Source organism: Periplaneta americana, unplaced genomic scaffold (genome assembly GCF_040183065.1).
Source record: "Periplaneta americana isolate PAMFEO1 unplaced genomic scaffold, P.americana_PAMFEO1_priV1 scaffold_85, whole genome shotgun sequence".
NCBI classification, from domain to species: domain Eukaryota; kingdom Metazoa; phylum Arthropoda; class Insecta; order Blattodea; family Blattidae; genus Periplaneta; species Periplaneta americana.
This window is the reverse complement of record NW_027185566.1, coordinates 528,548-534,547: the sequence shown is the minus strand read 5'-3', so window position 1 is coordinate 534,547 and position 6,000 is coordinate 528,548.

The window sequence follows — 6,000 nt, the reverse complement described above, 5'->3', positions numbered from 1 at the left end:
TAGATTGTACAATTCTTTTATCAATATCGTCAGTTACAATGGCAAGGAAAGAAAACTGTGATTTTGTTTTTTTTATGGATTCCAAGACTTCTTTTTTTAGTTCTATAGCTTTTCCTTCATAAATATTGTTAATCAATTTTTCAAACAACTCTTCTACTTTTTTATGTGTAGAAAGAATTTTATCCCTGTATATCTCCAATTGAGAAGCTGCTTTTTGAATGGAGTCGGATAGCTCAATAATAAACCTAGAAATAGATTTAAAGGCAATACCTTGACTTCCTGCTTGAGAAGCAACAATGACGGAATTGATGGAGAATAATTTAATTTCTCTGGAAATATCTTTCATTTTTTCAATGATTTCATGGATCTCTTGTATGGAGGAAAGTTTTTCCAAAATATTCGTGGATATTTCAGAATACATTTTTTTATAACGCTCAAATTCTCTAAATATGTTATAAACTTGGTTTTCTGTGTCGTCAATTTCTTTGTTAAAACCAGTAGTTTGTTTAATGGAGAAACTACTATCTAAAACCTGACGTAATGTATCTACTTGAAATTTTGTGGCTGATTGAAGTTCGGTGGGAATAAGGTAACAATTGTCCAAAATTACCAAACTACGCCCCAATTCTCCTTGATATAAGGGTTCAAATTGACGAGCAAATCGAATTGCATTATTAAGCGACAAAGTAAGCGAAGCAAGAACATTTTTTGGAACATTTGCCATAAATTCACAACCTCTAAAAAGTTACTACTGCAAGTATCGGAACAGGCAAGCGAGAATCTTTAGTCTTTTTTATGGGAGTCCAAAAACAATTTTATAATTTCTGTCCAAGGTTCCTGTGTAGGTGGGACAGGTTTTTGAGAGTATATAGTATGAGTAATAGCTTTAGTGATATGAGTTTTTAAATTTTGTCTTGTTCCGTTAGGATTTTTCTGATAAAATAAGGTTTTTTGAGTACTCACAAATTCATTAACACTGGTAGGTTTTGAAAAACGAATTACTATTTTATCTTGGATTAATGGCTCTGCATCCATAGCTCTACCAGGGATAGGGAACATACAGTTACCATCCATACTCATAAAAATAACTTGATCGAATTTTTCAAGGTAATTTACGGTTTCAGTAATTCCCTCGTAAGAAGAAGGTTCCCATATGCGAGACCGAGTTCCCGTAGGATAAATTAAATAAATGTAATTTTGAATGTTATCTTTTAAAAAAAGTTGTGCAGCATAGTTAATTTTATAGATTTCGCGTAATTCTTCTTCACTGGCATCTTGAGTTTCACTTTTAGGAACAACGACTAGCCTATTGAACATTTCTGCAAATAATCTTACAGTTACAGATTCTTCATTGAGTTTCCTTCCAGCAATAAAAACAATATCATCAAATTCTCTTAAGCGTTGTACTTCATTCATAAGGTAATAGAACATAACGACATCCAAATTACTTTTATGTTCCGCTAGAATAAGAGAGGATTTTCCTGCTTTAAAATTTTTATAGAATAAATCCCAGTTTTCTAAACCCAAAATAGAGGATCCTTCCAAAAGGCAGGCTTGTACGAAGGAATAAATAACTTCTCTATTGTGTTTTACGGCAGGTTGAAAAACATTTTTTTCGTTGATAATTTCGTTAATACTCAACCTTTGAGCGTCTCTGGTCATCATTTCTTTAAAAACGTGTTTCAAAGCAGCAGCTAATTCTGGATCAAAATATTGTTCAGGTTTTTTAGACATGTATTAATCCTTTTTCTATTTTATAGATTCTATGCAAATCGTTGATATAAAGATCGCCATCTTGGTCAAAAGTTAATCCCATAAAAAATTGACCACTGACCAATTTTTTTACAGAATGATTAGGAGTTCTCCTATATACAACAGATTCTTCCCTTGTATGTTCTACCCAATAAAAATTGGAGAATGTATCAAAAGCAATAGCACCTAAGAGATTATAAGAGGTATATATGTTCTCGAGTTTTTGATTTTGAATATTATATCTAATAAGTGTATTTTGTCCAGCATAGTTAGGAGTACTAATGTAAATATCGCCTGATTTTGGATGTACAGCCAAATAATAACCTTTTATAGAGGGGGGTATATCTGTTAGAAAAGTAGCTTTTTTATCCTCTACAAGAAATAAACTCCCTTTTTGGTCGGCTACAAAAAGCTCATTTTTATGATTGCTCACCATTCCAAATGGAGCTCCTAAACCTTGAGCATATAAAGTCAGTTCCAAATTTTCTTCTACTTTGTAAATAGCTTTTTCTTTTACACTGGTGGCAAAAATTTGATCCTTTTGATCTATATGAATTGCATTGATACTTGCATTTGAGAGAGTAGCTCTGTCCGTGTGTAAACTCAAAAGATTATAGCAACATAGAATGGGAGAATATTGATCGCCTATTTTTTTTATGTCTAAAAACAGCATTTCATGATTTGTGTTGAAGAAAACATTATTTTCCAATTGATAAAACTGCCCGACCACAACTTCAGGTACAAAAACACTAGAATGAGTTTTGGTTCTTCTATTCACTCTAACAACTAATTCATTTTCTCTAGATTCTAAAGGTTGGTTAATTTCACCTCTGAAGCTACGGTCGCTCATACAAATCAACTTCAAAGGAATATTGTTGAGAAGAAAATCTGATTCTTTATAAAGAAAAGGATCTTTAACAAAAGAAAACTCAATATGGAGCTGTCCTCCTTGAGTGATAATTTTAGGTGAAATTTCCAATGAATTTTCTTTTGTAAGCATAGCTATTTTTGTACCTCATCCAAAAGATAACTATACTTTTCACTTTTGCCAATAACATATAAAAGTGAACGGATATAAGAGATAGGTTCTCCAATATCTAAGCGTTTCCCTTGGTATACATAAGATAATAAATTTCCATTCTGAGCCAAAATTTGTAGTCCATCTGTCAGGATAAATTCTCCGGATTTATGAGACTTATAACATTCTTTAAGAACAGAAAAAATTTCTGGTGTCAGTAAGTATCGTCCAATAGAAATAGTCCTACTTGGTTCTTTTCCAATAGGAGGTTTTTCAATAATGCACTGGGTTTTTACTAGATTTTCATCAAGTTTTTCTCCAGGTTTAATGACTCCAAATCGAGAAACATCACCATCGATATTTTCACAGGCTAAAATACTTTTCTTTTGAGCTTGATAGATATCCAACAATTGCTTAGATAAACTAACATCCCCAAGAACAACATCATCAGGATAGGCAAGTATAAATGGCTCACTACCAACAAAAGACTCTGCCAACAAGAGTGCATCTCCACTTCCTCTCATCTCCTGTTGTCTAACAAAAACTATATTTGCTTGAGGAGGCTGGATGAACTCTAACTGCTCTAATTTATGATGTGCTTTAAAATATCCTTCCAATTCTGGATCTTTATCAAAATAATCTTCTAAGGATTTTTTCTTTCTATGAGAAATAATCAAAATATCTGTAATACCAGCTTGTATTAGTTCTTCTACAATAAAATGGATTGCAGGCTTGTCAACAATAGGAAGCATCTCTTTTGCAATTGTTTTTGTAATAGGGAGAAATCTTGTTCCATAACCAGCTGCCATAATGACTGCTTTCATAAATACCTCTTTAACTGATTAGAAAATATAATGAATTTTCAGTCTATAAGCAAGTTTAAAAAATCACGATATTGATATTTACCCATGTACCTTCTTGAAAAATGACACAATACAAATTCGTGAGGTTGGGTGTGCTTGATAATATCCCTTACATCTTTACTAGAAAGATGGTATGTGGCTTTGGCTAAGTGACTATCTTCTTCCAAAAAGTGATTTTCAATGTATAAAATATCCGCATAACGAGCAAATTGTATAATCTCTCTTTTTTTTTTGTAGAGAAAGTCAGTGAGATACACAAAAGATTTAATAGGAGTGATTTTAAAAAAAGAGGTTAGTTTTTTGAGTGTTATTTGGTGGGAAGGAAGAATTTCAAATATATCATCCAAGCGATGAGGGGAGGATAGAAGCTTTTTTGCTTTTTTAATCCAAACCCCAGCTGGGTAGGGACATTGCTTTGCCAAAAAATGAATTTCTGGTTTTTGTACTATTTTATAACCCAAAACAGGAATTTTATGTTCTAAAAAAAGGTATTCTATAAACAAATTTTCTGTTTCATAAATATAGTCCTGTATAGGTTTTTGTTGTACTGCCTTCAGGTTGTCAGGTACTTTGTGAAAGACTGTTGGTGGCAAAATATTCAAGGTTTTTGATGTAATTTCTATCAAGGATATTTTAAAACTTTCGTTTCCCAGTAGATTCCAAGAAAAGCTACTGATCGTGTGTGATACTTTTTGAATGAGTTCCGGGGGCCCGTATAAACAAACCGTTATTTGTGAAGTATTGGTTAGAAACACTCGAATAAAATGGGCTAATCCAATAAAGTGATCCATGTGGTAGTGAGTAATAAAAATATGACGAATTTTTAGAAGTTCTCTATTAGGAATTTTAGAAATTTCTCCCAAATCAAACAGCATATTTTGGCTATTTCTTTTTTCTTTGACCAAAAGATGTATATCTTCAAAGGGGGAATTATACTGAATAAAATCTAAGTATTTGGTTTCTTTCTCTAACATATGCTTTAATTATCGTAAAAATTTACAAAGAAACCAAGTGTGTGAGGTAACTTGTTAAACGGAATAATATTGAATGCTCATGTTTATGGGCGTGATCCAAATTTGGAAAAACTTTCTTATGAAGAGTTAGAGGCTCTAGTAAAAACAGCGGGTTTTGGTGTGATTGCCAAGTTGGAGGCAAGAACTCGAGAGATTGTTGCTGGAACGTATATGAGTGCTATTATGGCTCAAGAAATTCTAGAACAAATACGGACGATAGAAGAAGAACAAAAGATAAAAATTAACTGTATCTATTTTAGTGATGAATTGAGTGGTTCACAAAATGCACATTTGGAAAAATTTTTTGGTTGTATGGTAATTGACCGTGTCAATATGATTTTGAGAATCTTTGAACTCCATGCTCAAACCAAAGAAGCTCAAATTCAGATTGAAATTGCAGAACTAGAGTACCTTGCTCCAAGACTCAAACGAATGTGGACACATTTTTCTAGAATAGAGGGAGGGATTGGTTTTAGTAAAGGACCAGGTGAAAAACAGATTGAGATAGATAGGAGACTTTTGAAAAAAAGGTTGGCTTTTTTAAAAAAACGGCTTAAGGATATAGAAAAAAATTTAGATAATCAAAACAAGAAAAGACATCATTCTGATTTGCCTCAAATTTCATTGGTAGGCTATACTAATGTGGGTAAAACATCCTTGCTGAGCCTTTTGTCCAAAGAAGATCTCTATTCCGCAAATAAAGTGTTTGCTACTCTTTCACCTGTTACGAGAAGAGTCTACTTAAAAGAGGGACAATTTGTTTTAATTTCTGATACCGTTGGTTTTATTTCTCATTTACCCCATTTTTTAGTGGCATCTTTCAAATCTACTTTAAAACAAGTTGTTTACAGTCAAGGACTAATTTTATTAGAAGACGCAAGTAGCCCCTACATAAGAGAGCACTTACAGGTAGTTAAAGGAATTTTGGAAGATTTAGGGGCACAGGAAATACCACTATTTTTGGTGTTTAACAAAATAGATTTAGTTTCGGATACGGAATTAATTATACTCAAAAATGAGTACCCAAAAGCACTCTTTATTTCTACTCAACAAAAAATGGGTATTCAGGAATTAAAGGATAAAATCAGCCAAAATTTTCATTTAATTTAAAAAATTATTGGGAATTAAAAAAAAATTCCATTATATTTTATCTTGACTGACCTATCTCACAGTCATATTCGGGAGAACACATGTCACTTTTTGAAAGAATAAAATTAGAAAGCCAACAGATAGATACCTTTCACTATTATCAAAATACCTGTTTTAGTTGTAAATATTGGATTCATAAGGTTCGTAAAGACTCCAAATTTTGTCATAAATGTATTAATAATCTAGATCTTCCTATCAAGAAAGA